Source organism: Sycon ciliatum, chromosome 1 (assembly GCF_964019385.1).
Source record: "Sycon ciliatum chromosome 1, ocSycCili1.1, whole genome shotgun sequence".
NCBI lineage: Eukaryota > Metazoa > Porifera > Calcarea > Leucosolenida > Sycettidae > Sycon > Sycon ciliatum.
Window position 1 is genome coordinate 26,875,910 of NC_088643.1, and position 14,539 is coordinate 26,890,448.

Consider the following 14,539-nt stretch of genomic DNA (forward strand, 5'->3'; position numbering starts at 1 on the left):
GAATACGAACTGTCGGAACAGGTGTAGATAATGATTGCTTGATACGGCATCACGTGATAATGTTCCAAAAATGGAGAACTGAAAGGAATTCATACGCTATGCAGATGCCGCTGAGCCCGCCAACAGTGCCTCCCACCCCCTGCATGCATTTTGCCAGAGCAGAGGTTTACAGAGCTAGAGGGTCGCTGCTGTGATTCCTACTACATGTAGTTCGTGTGCGCGTCATGAAAACACAGCATTCGAGGAATGAAAACACAGCATTCGAGGAATGAGAACACGCGGTTAATGTTCCTTTGTGGAAGAGCCAAACCTTAGCTTAGGCTTAGAGAGAGGCTTCCGTCGCTTGTTTGTGGTTCAACTCTCACCTGGTAACCTGATCAGTTTAGTGCTGCTAACAGTGTTGCTCGAGACGCTGCTGCCACTCAGCCGGATGAATCCTGCTGTAGTTATTTCAACTTATTAATTTTGTCAGAAGACTATCGGTCGAAACCGGGTGGTCGGGATGAGCATTTGACGCCTTCACCGCGGCTGCCAAACAATACTGTGAGCTGTAGCGGCCAGCGTCGTAGCTTACTGCAGCCCGCACGTACATGTACATGAACTACTAGGCTAATCTTTCAAGTGACGTTTCCTTTTCTACCTGGACGCCTCCTTGTTTTCCTTTTTCTCTCTGTAGCTCCTCTCTTGTACCTTCTTGCTATTGTTCACTTAAATGTGGGGCTTTGAATAAAACAAGTAATTAGTTGACTACATAAACTACACTAAGCTAGGACGGAGCAAATCATTGAGTACTGCCACTGGTACCTGTGCCCCAATGTCTGGAATAGTGGGAACTGGGAAAGGCAATAAGCGGCCACGGGACATGGTGATGACATAGGTTGCTAGTTATAAAGGAGAATAGGGGTAGCAGAAATTGGCCAGCAGGGGTACTGGGGAAACCATCACAGCATATGTGCATCTGATGTGTATAATGAGATTTGCACGTAGACGGTCTCAGACTGCAGTAATTTATGAACGAAGCATTCAAAAGGCTGTCGCGTTACATGGAGCATGTGCAAGAATAGATTGCCATTGGGAGGAAAAGCCAAAGGTGTATTTCAACTTGTCATTCAAATTTCATGCGGTAAACGTATGCATATTTGAGTGTGGCATGAGTGACTGGTGTGGACATGGGCAGGATATATCCCTGTGTGGCAACAAACACATAACCCTGTTGCATTGCTTTCTGACGCGATGTTTCACTAGCCAGTGTCCATAGATCTTTCCTAGCCTCATTCCAGTAAAGATCCACAGCTGCGAGACCGTTTTGTTTTGTTGGGTATGCATAACACTCGGTACGCACTACCCCATAGCCATGGCTGGTGTAGTTTGACGTGTTATAGACCATAGCACTATCGCCAATGCCACTATTGTAAATTAGAGATAGGGGAATCATGTCAGTGTGGGTGTTGTGAGCGTTGCAAAAACCTTCATGTCCAATGTCGATGAAATGATCAGCGCTGGATGTGTAGATTCGACAGCCTCGCGTTGCACATGGTGCAGTATCATTGATGACACTGCTCCAGTAGCTATCCAGTTGTGCTAGTGTGCTTGGCATGTGGACAGTGATCCATAGGCCACTAGCATTCAGAATATATTCCAAATGACCTGAGTGGCCCAACAGTGTCACACCAACTAGAGTCTTCGCAAGAGTTGTATTCCTGACGAAGGCAAGACAAACACCCATGGCCACTGGATTGCTGGCGTTGACCTCATTCAGTGCGCTGAAGGAGCCGTCACTATCAGCCAGGATTTCACTTGCATACATATATGTGCCATTTGGTGTAGCCATGACAAAATGGCGGCGACTGGTGCCAAACTCCGGTTGACTGGTGAAGTCGTGTGGCCACTGTTCTCTGGTCCCCTCGATAGACTCACCGTTGATTGCCATCCAATCAGCAACTTCGTTTAGCACAGCAATACCGGCATCCGGCCAGAGACCATCAGGACCGGGCCCGAGGTTAAGCAGGTAGTTGCCACCTTTGGCTGTGATAGTGATTAGGTTCTTGATGACATACTGTGCTGTGTGATATGATACTGTAGGGCTGTATGCCCATGGCCCAATGGCCAGGGTATCAGGAACTTCGAAATGCACACCCGCTGTCATCATGGACATGTCCATAATACTGTTGGCCAAGGAAACCTGCTTATCAGGGGTCTCCAGATAATCCTCCCAGCCTCCATGACCCCGTATCTGCATCACTACTTCTGGGTTAACCTCGCGGAATAGACGCCCCACCGACTCCACTCGTGTGTCTAATGAATTGAGCTCCTCCGAACAGTCGATCCATACAATGTCTGGGGAGTATTGTGTGGCAAGTTCGCTCAGTTGACCCAGTAGGTACTTCAGGTAGTTCTTCCACCGCTCTGGGTCACTTGCTGGTAGGTGTGTAGTTGGGCCTACATACTGGCCCAAGAGCAGTCAATGCATTCGGCTGCCAATAGTCATCGCTGTTCCACGTGCTCGGGCAGAAATATGCACCAACTCGCAGACCCTGATCACGGAATGCCTTTACAAGCATACCGAAAATGTCTTTCTTATACGGTGTATTCAGAATGTTATACGTGGATAGGTTGCTATGGAAGTTGGCAAATCCATCACAATGCTCCGTAGTGAACACCAAGTATTTAAATCCTACCGCCTTGGCATACTTGGCCATTGCCTCTGCATCGAATTCACTGGGATTGAAGGATTGGGCAAGATCTGCATATTGCTGACGATGCTGCTGCAGCTCCTCAACTGTTTTGATAGTAACTGTTGACGGACCTTTAGTCTGTACGGTGCATGGTAGTTGCTTGCAGACTAGAGGAAATCCAATCTCTGTGCCCCACTGCGACACAGGCCCCCAGGTGATAAACAAGCCGAACTTGGCTTCCCGAAACCAACTCGTATTGCTAGGAAAGAAGAAGGGAGATTGGCTCGCCGCGCACACGAGGCTTGTATCGGTGTGCAGCAGCAACATCAAGCTAACGAAAGGTAAAATCCCAGCCAATCTAGCCGCAACGCCCACAACTCCATTGCCCGTCGTGTTTCTTCGCATTTTCCTAGTCACAGAATTCCTACTCGCGAGTAACTCTAAAGATAATCTACAGTAATCAGGTGTCGCTTTTAAAAGTAAGTTGAAGTATTAGTTATGGCTTCTGAACACCAATGCCATTGGCCAAGCGATAGCGATGGATTGAATGGAGAAGGACAGAACCAGCGGCACTTTATCAAGTGGTACTGGGTGAGCCTGGGACTTTCGCCAGTTTCGGACAGCAAGAGTGGACAGATCTACCACGGCATGTGTCAGAACGATCCACCCCGCTGTGTCGCTGCTTTGCCTGCCGGCCACACGATCACGGTGTAGATACACAACTCCCCCCGGATCATCATCATAATTATTCTGTACTGTAGGTCTACTACCAGATCGGCGGTGCCGTTGATCGATTCGCGACTCGTACGATCTGATCTGGTGATGCACCTAGCCGGCATCCAAGGAGATTGTAGTGGTTGGTTGGTTGGTTGGTTTTTATTTCACTTCGCACATTCAAACGGGATGACGACCCAATAAAATGACGGCGAAGGCTTAGCCTAGAAGTGGCTATGGAAGAACATAGTAAAAGCTATGGAAGCACATTTAGAAAAGCGATCCTGTCAGCTTTTCTATTATTGTGTTCACATGGCAGAAAAAACGACACCGCTATGCTACGTAAGTTTCTACGTAAGGTGCTCGGTACTTCACTTAGGCTACGTAAGTTTCTACGTAAGGTGCTCGGTATTAGATCTACCAACGCGTGGTAGCCGCATGCTGTGCACGTGCACGGCAGACATTGTGTTGCATGCAGTGCAGTCCGTTTTCGGATGTGCATGCGCGAGGAACTTCCTTCTTTGGAACTGCTTCTTGCATGAGCTGTTTCGGATATTTCGTGTCCTGGCTTATTTCGCTTCGGCTCTGCTGAGACCTCTTTTCACGGAATATTACTCAATGACAGGTGAGTTGACCAGTTCCCTTTGATTCATTTGCTTGTGTTGACTCTTTCATTTACGAAAAGTGGGCTGATTTTAGGTGGAATACAATAAAATTAATAATGGAAAAGCTGACAGGATCTCGTTTCTATACTATTAACTTTTCTGCTGTCGAGGCCTCCTTTTACGGGATACTCAATGACAGGTGATCTCTGAATTGACCAGCTTCCTTCGATTCATTTGCTTATGCTCACCCTTTCATTTACGGAAACGTGTGCTGTTGTTATTCGGATTTAGATCCATTCGTATCTCTTTGCCCTTGCCAACAGTGTGCGAAGAACGCGAGTTCACCTTCTTGACGGTAAGGCTTATGTTGCTGCTGAGGCTTAGATGTGTTGTCGAAATACTCATGTTCATTGTACATTGGTAGTACGTTACAAGTAAGGCACTGGTCATGATTACTTCCGGCATTCCGTGCTCCGATCATAGGGTAGAATCTGAATCAGTGGCATAGCATCGTTGGCAGTTCCCAATCTGGAGGGAAAGGTTCAAGGACGCATTGGCCGAGTATTAGTATGCAAATTAAATTCGCATATCAGGGAAAATCTCCATTATGGAGAGGTTCATGCATTCAGTGACTTGTTTGCTTCATACGAAACAAGCCAATGGGTGCAGTCTCGTGAAAATCTCGTACGATCGGATTTGTTTACTCGAGTCTGGGCTGTTTGATTTGTGAGTAGCGCCGAGATTGCACTGCCCCAAATAAAGTTGCGTGCCGGTAGAGCAAGAATTACGATCTGCAATCTGTTTGTAGTACCTGCAAGAATGTGCTGTACATGTATCGTATTTTCTCTGTTGTTGTTTCAGTTGCCGTCATGATGTTGCTAAAGAAAGGTTCAGTGACTCATTTCTTTCATAAAAGACTAGTCAATGGTTTGGTCTGGCTTCGAATCTTTCGCTGTAGAAGAAATCTATTCGTGTCTCTATTGGAGAAATAATTGTATTCACTCGTTATAAAATAGGGTTAAGACAAACTCACAGAGCAAATGCCATCGGTCCCTTGATGTTCGTCCTAAAGAGGTTTGACTGGATATCATTCATACTCCCCCAAAGTCGTGTAACATATTATTATTATGGAGTGCCTTGTTTATCTCTCAGTACCTCCAACCATATATCCTTGCCCCTTACATTGTATATCCTCAGGATCAGTGTAGTTGTTGGAACGAGGTGTCGAACTCAGCAATGTATATGTTTACATTTTAATACATGTTTATTGTTCCCACTTTGCTGTGTTGTTTTAGACAATCGTGGACTTGTAACACTTTGAAGTCATTGAACCGCTTCCAAAAGTTTTATCGACATCAACAGGATTACGATTTCACTACAATATGATGCTGGATGACCTTATCACGACAACCCATGACTACAATTATAAACACAGAATCAACAAAAACATCTGCGGCACGCACCTTGTTACAATTCTCAAGTAAATCTGATTTAGGGTGTGGACACCTGAATTTTCTGAAAGACAAGACAATTTATGACAGAGTCATGAAATTCTGCAACATCCACAGAATGACCTGCGTATATTAAAGTATCACCGCCACGACCCATATGATTCCCCTGCGGAAGAACATGAATACATGTATGCAAGACTAGTTCCATTTTCTGCAAGAAAAGGCTTGCACATCAATGCGTAATTGCGTATACTACGGTATTGAATTTGATATGATACACGTACATAGGGGCTCCCGTAAGAAGACCAGAGGTCTGTGGGAAACACCCTAGTAAAATAAAATAATAATAACATGTAGAGGCACTACATGTAGGCCATCATTTATTTGGGCATTCCATTGGTGACACAATTATATCCTTTAGCCAAAAAAACAAAAGAAATTATAGCAATAAAAACTGCTTTATGGCAGTTTTCTAAAAAAAGTTATTGTGTTCTAGTCCATGGACCCCGTCTAAAAAGTAAAAAATTAACGAAATGTGATAGCCGAAAATTACAATTTCACACAAAACCTCACAATAATCACACACAGAATGCGAGACGACCTTTTCCCCTCGTGGTCCTCTTTCATATGCATGTACTTGTACAAGTACAAGTGTCGGAATAAACAAGTGTTGAAAGTGTCGTGATTATTGTGAGGTTTTGTGTGAAATTGTAATTTTCGGCTATCACATTTCGTTAATTTTTTACTTTTTAGACGGGGTCCATGGACTAGAACACAATAACTTTTTTTAGAAAACTGCCATAAAGCAGTTTTTATTGCTATAATAGTAAGAGAATAGGATACTAATAACTGCGGGTAAACGGGGGGAGAGAGAGAATACGATGTATCTGTGATACTACGTGCGGGTTACTGAACTGCACGGGGAGGGAGAGCAGAGCAATCAGCAGCAACTCGAACTACTCCCTACAGGCGTATGGTACACATGATTGATTGATTGATTTTATTTTACTTCGCAAGTTCAAACGGGTTCCTGGCCCAGTTATATGAAAGCGAAGGATAGAATTTGCCAAAATCCTAATGAGCAACAGCATAGGCAATATTATCATAGAAGTGGAGTACTATGCGAGCGAGAATACTGAGAAGAAAGGAACATGTCAAAACCTGACGAAACACAACCTATTTCAGGCATACATAAGGAAGGCAGGCTAGCTTAAAATCTTGCAATCTGGATACGGTGCGCACCTCTCTAGGCAAACTGTTCCACAGCAATGCTCCTGCGGTGGCGAATCTCGTTTGGCCACACCGACTGCGAGCTGGCTGGCTGAGCAGACCATTGGCATGCTGATGGCGCGTACTTCTGCCGCTGCATGCTGCTGGTTTGAGAAGCTGGGCTAGAGCAAGGCTAGTGGAGTCATTTAGACAACGCCAGATGAAGATCAGGAGTTTTTGTTTGAAAAGTTCAGTGACGCGGTAAATCGAGTTGGCAGCCAGGAGGGGCTGCATCGCGGAACATGGCGGGCTGCCATCAATGCATCGGATCGCCCGGTTTTGCATGGCTTGCAGACGCTGAAGTTGGGTCACGCGGAGGGCTGCAGAGAAGCTGCAGGCACCATATAGCATATCCGGCATGACAATAGCCTTTACATATACCTTGCGCGAGCTGCGGGAGAGGCATCGACGGGCTCGCCACAAGGCGCCTATCTTCCTCGCAACTTTGGTCACTATGGCGCTGACGTGTACATCCCAACTCAGGCGGTTAGTGCCTACACTACCGGCTTGGCCCACGCAGGATCTACGCAAGATCTACGCAGGATCTACGGAGATGAGCCGCATGATGGTCACGGGATTGCGTGGAGATCCTAGATCCGTCCGGCCCACTGCCACTGGTACATGGTAGATCTACATGACTACAGACTACAACAACAGTACTCAGTCAGTTCGGACTTTTACACCATGCAGGTCTACCGCCGTACCGGTACGCGGTGCCACTAGTACCAGCGAGTCGTGCCATGAAATCCCACGACACCGCGGTTACCATGTTACGGGTTAGTGCGTGTGCAAGTCTACTAGATTTACACAGTAGTCATGGTAGTAGACCGAAACTCTAGATTGCTAGGACCCGTGTCAGCCGGCGGTACCGGTAATGTGGCAGTGGAATCTCGCCCAAAACTCCTTTCTTTCATTACACTTTACACTACAGCCAGTAGATAGTCACAGTTTGTTCTTGTGAGTTTCTAGGTGGATGACTGTAATCCCCGGCGTGTCTTCACGGCCATGCGACTATAATCCCCGATAAAGTAATTGATTGTTACCTCCCTTGACGACCACCACAATGGCTTCGGCCATCTGGCATTTTGTCTTCTTAGCGATTGCCGTAGCACATGTGAGAATTGCAGCGGGAATGGACGACCAGTCTCCATTCTACTTTCCAACAAACATCACCTGGTTCAAGGAGGCTAAATTCGGCTTGTTCATGCACTGGGGACCAGTATCCCAATGGGGAACGGAGATTTCTTTTCCCCTGGTCTGCAAAAAGCTGCCATGCACCGTGCAAACGAAAGGGCCGAACAGCACACAAATAACAACCATTGAAGAGCTGCAGCAGCACCGACAGAGCTACGCCGACCTGGCCAAGACGTTCAATCCGACAAAGTTTGATCCGGTAGCCATGGCCAAGTTGGCCAAGGCCGTGGGTTTCAAGTACCTTGTATTCACCGTGGAACATTGTGATGGCTTCGCTAATTACAATTCTAAAGTGTCGTCGTATAACATTCTCAATACTCCGTATAAACAAGATACGTATGCAATGTTGGTGAAGGCATTCAGAGCCGAAGGTCTGCGTGTGGGTGCATACTATTGTCCCAGCACGTGGAACAATGACGACTACTGGCAACCGAATGCTTTGACGGCACTTGGACCAGTCTGTAGACCCAACTACAAACCAGCTAGCGAGGATCCAGAGCGATGGGAGAACTATCTGAAATACCTCCTTGGTCAGCTGTCGGAAATTGCCTCCCAGTATGCACCAGATATTGTGTGGATTGATTGTTCGGAAGAACTGAATTCGCTGGATACCCGTGTGGAATCTGTTGGTCATCTGTTTCGCGAAGCCAACCCAGAGGTAGTGATGCAGATTCGAGGTGCAGGTGGCTGGGAAGATTACTTGGAAACAGGAGATAAACAAGTCACGCTGGTCGATGCCATTATGTCTGAACAAATGATGACCGCTGGTGTTCATTTCGAAATTCCTGACACATTGGCAAATGGCCCCTGGGCGTTCAGTCCAACAGTGTCTTATCAAACTCCACAGTCTGTAATTGGCAAGCTAGTCACTCTTAACTCCAAAGGCGGCAATTACCTGCTTAACCTCGGACCCGGTCCTGATGGTCTCTGGCCAGATGCCGGTATTGCTGTGCTCAACGAAGTTGCTGATTGGATGGCTATCAACAGTGAGTCTATCCAGGGGACAAGAGAACAATGGCCACACGACTTCACCAGTCTACCAGCCTACCTTCCCAGTCAGCGCCATTTTGTCATGGCAACGCCAAATGGTACGTATATGTACGCCACATCACTCACAGCCAACACCGGTGAGTCAATGTATAAACCGCTTGTCAGTCACGCGCGGGTGGGAAATGACCTAATTCCTTCACGCCAGCTTGATGTCTGCATGGCGTTTGTCCGCAACACCACGTTGAGAAAGAAATTAACGGAGGTAAGACTTCTTGGCAGTCCTTCAGACATTGACTACATTCTCAACGCCAGTGGCCTGTGGTTCTCTGTGGATCTACCAGTAACACTTGCCCAGCTCAATAGCTACTGGAGCTCTGGTCTGCAAGATACGGCACCATGCGCCACACGTGGTTGCCAGATCTACACACAGGACAAGTTTGTGGAGGTCGGTCAGGAGGGCTACTGCTTCGCAGGGCCCAGTGAGGGTATGGTTGCACTGTCGCTGATCTTCAACAGTGCTGCTGAGGATAATGCTATGGTCTATAACACATCTAACTACACCAGCCATGGCTATGGGGTAGTGCGTACCGAGTGTTATGCATACCCAACAAAACAAAACGGTCTCGCAGCTGTGGATCTTTACTGGAATGAGGCTAGGAAAGATCTATGGACACTGGCTAGTGAAACATCGCGTCAGAAAGCAATGCAACAAGGTTATGTGTTTGTTGCCACACAGGGATATATCCTGCCCATGTCCACACCAGTCACTCCTGCCACACTCAAATATGCATACGTTTACCGCATGAAATTTGAATAGCTTTTTAAAACAAAATTCGAATCTTGTTTTGACTTTGCCAGTTGCACGACGGAAACTTCAAAATCACATTTTCTGTGGCATGAACATGGTGCGATCACTTGTGCCTTTTTTGCGCTGACAATGGTTATCAGTGGGTCTCACTCAATTTCCCTGTTTGCTATTCCGCAGTTCTTTTTGTTTGATGATATAATTGGCAGGAACTGTGACATGTCTCCAATAAGAGCACTGGTCTGCCACTGGTTCTGCGGCCAAGTTCATCACCGTCTTGATCTTGTAACTTCACTTTGGCTTTTGCTTGATTATACCGTGATGCTCATGTACTGGTTGAATGAATGCGTGAATGCGTGCGTGAATACGGGTACACTGGTTGAGTACATGTATGTGAGAGTGTGTGTGGATAGGATACACTGGTTGAGGGACTGAGGGTGCGTGACTTGGACACTGGTTGCGTGTTTGTGAATACTGGTGTGTTGCAAACAAGCTGAAGCTGAAGCTCAGTACAGGAAATGTAATCATGTACACTCATATCTCTTTTATCCGGACCCGGTCGAAGTGATCACAGCCACCTCGATCTACCATACACCCTGTGCAAGAGTTCATAACCCCCTCTCCTCCCCCCCCCCCCCTGTGGTTACAGCTCACCGCTAGTGCTGCAAGGTCCACGGCTCGGGGGGGGGGGGAAGTCCGCCACCAGCTTTACGTAAGTATTTATTTCGCGGGTTTGGGCACAAATTTTACAGTTCTTTTGCGAGAAATGTGTCTAAATAAAAACCAGGGAGTGGTGAAATACCGGTATTTTACGACTCCTGGTCAAAACTTTTCACACGCACACGCCGCAATACTTGGGCCCGGACCCAGCACCCCCCCCCCCCCCCCCCCCCCCCCCCGAGCCGTGGACCTTGCAGCACTAGCGGTGAGCTGTACCCACAGGGGGGGGTTATGAACTCTTGCACAGGGTGTATGGTAGATCGAGGTGGCTGTGATCACTTCGACCGGGTCCGGATAAAAGACTCGGTGGAAACACCGGCCAATGTTATCGGGTGATTGCCAACTACGGCGATAAATAAAGAATTACAATTACACGTATTATTATTTGCCATGGCGACCCCCCCCCCCCCGGCCCCCCGAAGTTCACGTAACAGTCTCGTAGTTGTAATAAATGGCAGCAGCAGCAGCAGCACTACAATTTGTACAAAGCAGGGAGTAGTACAATACTGTAAAAGCAGAAATTTTCGGTGGTGTAATATGTTCGGTATTCGCCAAAATCGGCGGTTCGGTAGAGGGAAATTTTCGGTAAAACCCGTTCTCCAGGTAGGTGTACTACTACAGTACTAGTACTAAGTACATGCATACAGTATCGGTTGTACCGAAATTTTCGGTGCGTTTTATTATCGGTAAAAATTGTCGGCACCGAAGTTACCGAAAATAAAACACCACCGACAATTATTTCTGCTTTTACAGTACCGGGCCCTGCTACAAAGCAGAAAGCATGCAGGGCATACCCGCGGTACCCGTACCGCCGGCATGCAGGGTTGGGCATTTTTCTTTTTCTTTTTCATTATTATTTGCCATGGCGACCCTCATCCGGTAGCTACGTACATGTAGATATCCTACCGCCGCCGCGTAGACCTACGACTAAAACTCACTAGCCCTGTGTGCACGTTGCCTAGCAACGACATTCGTTGATCCGAATGCCCTAGAGGCCTACCTAGCCTCGAGGCTAATCCCTCTCGACAAACACCCGGGCGTGAGGCCGATCGGCATAGGCGAGGTGCTTCGTCGTGTAGTGGGGAAGGCGATTCTTCACGTCATCAGCGCAGACATCCAGGAAGCTGCTGGTGGTTTGCAGCTGTGTGCCGGGCAGGATTTCGGTATTGAGGCCGCAATACACGCTATGCATGATGTGTACGACCAGGAGGACACCCAGGGCATCATCATGGCTGATGCAACTAATGCGTTCAACAACATCAATCGCGCCGCCTGCCTACGGAATGTGCAGCACCTATGCCCCTCGTTTGCCACGGTTGTAATCAACACCTACCGTCAGCCCAGCAATCTCTACGTGGATGGTGAATGTATTCATTCCAATGAGGGCACAACACAGGGCGACCCCATTGCGATGCCGTTATATGCGATCGGCGTAGTCCCTCTCATCCGGGAGATCGTAACACCCGGCGCCTGCCAGCTATGGTATGCGGACGATTCGTCCGCAGGTGGCCGACTCGTTCCTCTCCGAACCTGGTGGGACAAACTGCACGACAGAGGGCCTGATTTCGGATACTTCCTCAACCCAGCAAAGTCCGTGCTCGTGGTGAAGCCTGACGACTACGATGAAGCTGTCCAGCTGTTCGACGGCACAGGCATCCACATCACTGCCACAGGCAACCGCTACCTGGGTTCAGCCATAGGCACACCTGTGTTTGTCGAAGACTACGTACACGAGAAAGCCCGGGACTGGTGTGGGCAGGTCGAATCACTGACATCAACCGCCCTGCCTCAGCCACAAGCAGCCTATTCTGCTTTCACCCGAGGCCTCTCCAGCCACTGGTCTTTCCTCTGCCGGGTACTTGAAAGTGCGTCTGCTGGCCTTGCTTCACTGGAGCGGGTCATTGCCACGAAGCTCCTCCCAGCTCTCACAGGCCAGGAAATCAGCTCTGAGCTCCGCACCCTTTTCTCCTTCCCCTGCTGGAACAGTGGTCTAGGAATATTGGATCCCACCTCTCTGTCGGCCCAGTACCAATCCTCGCGTGCCATCACTGCTCCTATGCCGGTTGCCAACATCCTCACCCAGAGTTTCAACCTGGGAGACTCTTTGGCAGAGGTCGCCAGCCTGAAGGCCTCTAACCGCAAGGATGTGAAGGCAGCTACCACGGAAGCCCTTCGCCAATTCACCGCTCGAGCCTCCTCTGCCCTCCAGCACTCCATCAACCTTGGCAGTGAGGTGGGTGCGTCCAGCTGGCTCACGTGTCGCCCCCTCAGTCGGCATGGGTTCAGCTTGTCGAAGTGTGAATTTCGCGATGGTTTGGCATTGCGGTATGGCTGGCACCCGGCACGGCTCCCTTCTACTTGTGTCTGTGATGCCACCTTCTCTGTTGAGCATGCTCTCTCTTGCCCCACTGGTGGTTTCCCGACGCTTCGCCACAATGAGGTACGGGACATCATCGCTGGCCAACTGAAGAAGGTGGTACACAGCGTAGAAGTAGAGCCTCATCTCCAACCGGGCCCTCACCGGCGAGCTTTTCCGCTATCGGACGGCGTCCACCGAGGATCAGGCCCGTCTGGATGTGGCGGCGAGTGGTGTGTGGGGAGGACGGTTTGAACGCGTTAATCTTGATGTACGGGTGTTTAACCCATTCGCTCCTTCAAAACCGGCCGTTCCTCTTCTCTCGCTGCTCACTACCAGAGCCATGAGCGCGAGAAGCGTCGCAGGTATGGTCAGAGGGTGCAAGAAGTTGAGCGAGCCTCCTTCGTACCTGTTGTATTCTCAGCCACAGGTGGAGCCGGTCGAGCTGCTTCCGCTCTTCTCAAGCGAATTGCTGCTCTGTCTGCAGAGAAATCCGGAGAGCCATACGCAATGGTGATGGCGTTGCTGCGTTGTCGTCTTGGTTTTGGTCTCCTGCGTGCCAGTGTTGCCTGCCTTCGCGGTGCCCGGCGGATGCGCCGCGTCAATGATCAGTCTGCTGTCCTCGCAAACGCGGAGGCTGCATTGATTTAACTAATTACTTTCTTTGCAACTCCTGCAGTCTAAGTACTGAGTATCATTGTTTTTTTGTTTTTTTTATTTTTTTTTTTACGGATGCCGGATTTGAGCCGCAGTCTCACTCGGACCTGGTTTCTGGCGCCCCGTTCGCAACTCACCCTGGCCTGATGCAGAGTAGCCAGTGTTGCCGGTGCAACGGCAACGGCACCTGCGTCAGGTGTGACTGCACCAAGGCTGGAAATGCTGGAGCTGCCTTCCGTCAAAGAAGGATCGTTGTAAAAATTCCGCCATCCCTTCTGCTCCCCAGCCGGAGCTAGCTGTCAACGGCCATCGACAACCTACGGTGCAGGACAATGCTACGGGAACAGTTCTAACCGTACAATGCGATGATGCCAGCTTGGGTGCCAGTGCAGCCACAGCTCTCACCGCCACCCTGCTGGCAGCAGGGAGCCCTACACAAAGGGCTCAATGTCGAGATCCCGTACCCGTAGATCTACCGTGCAGCGGTGAGGTGGCGGCTTACCATGAGGACAATCATTCCACTCGATTTACTGGCGATCAGACCGCTAGCGACGCCTCAGACTCCCAACAGTTTGCTTGGAGAGCACTGGATCAGCTGCAACCAACCACCGTGGTTACGGAGGGCGGAGCGGACGAGCCTCCTGCCGGCGCTCAGTCGGACTCCCAGCAGTATGCGTGGAGGACACTGGACCAGCATCAAGCACGCACAAGTGCGTCCCAGGAAAGCCCTGTGCCCACCCCAGAAGAGGTCGACCTCGTAGCCAATCTGGATCAGAGCCAGCTGCAACAGACCCCGACACACTCAGATCAGGAGCTGGAGGAAGGCCCACGGGATCTCCCGAATTTCCCTACTGCCCCCACTACAGGATTCCTTCTGGGCGAGCGTACCAACTTGGATTCTGTGCAGGCTGTGCAAGACGTGTACGAAGAAGTGGTACACTGTAGACCGAATGCAATGCAGGTACCCCGAGGAGCCACTGGCAAGCTCTTTGTATCCCAACTCGCCAATTACATTGTATGCTTTGGAACCAGTGGGCCATATGAAGGCATAGCTCTGAAAGTAGCCATGGTCTTCCAAATGCTGATGCTGCAGAAGCCGCCAG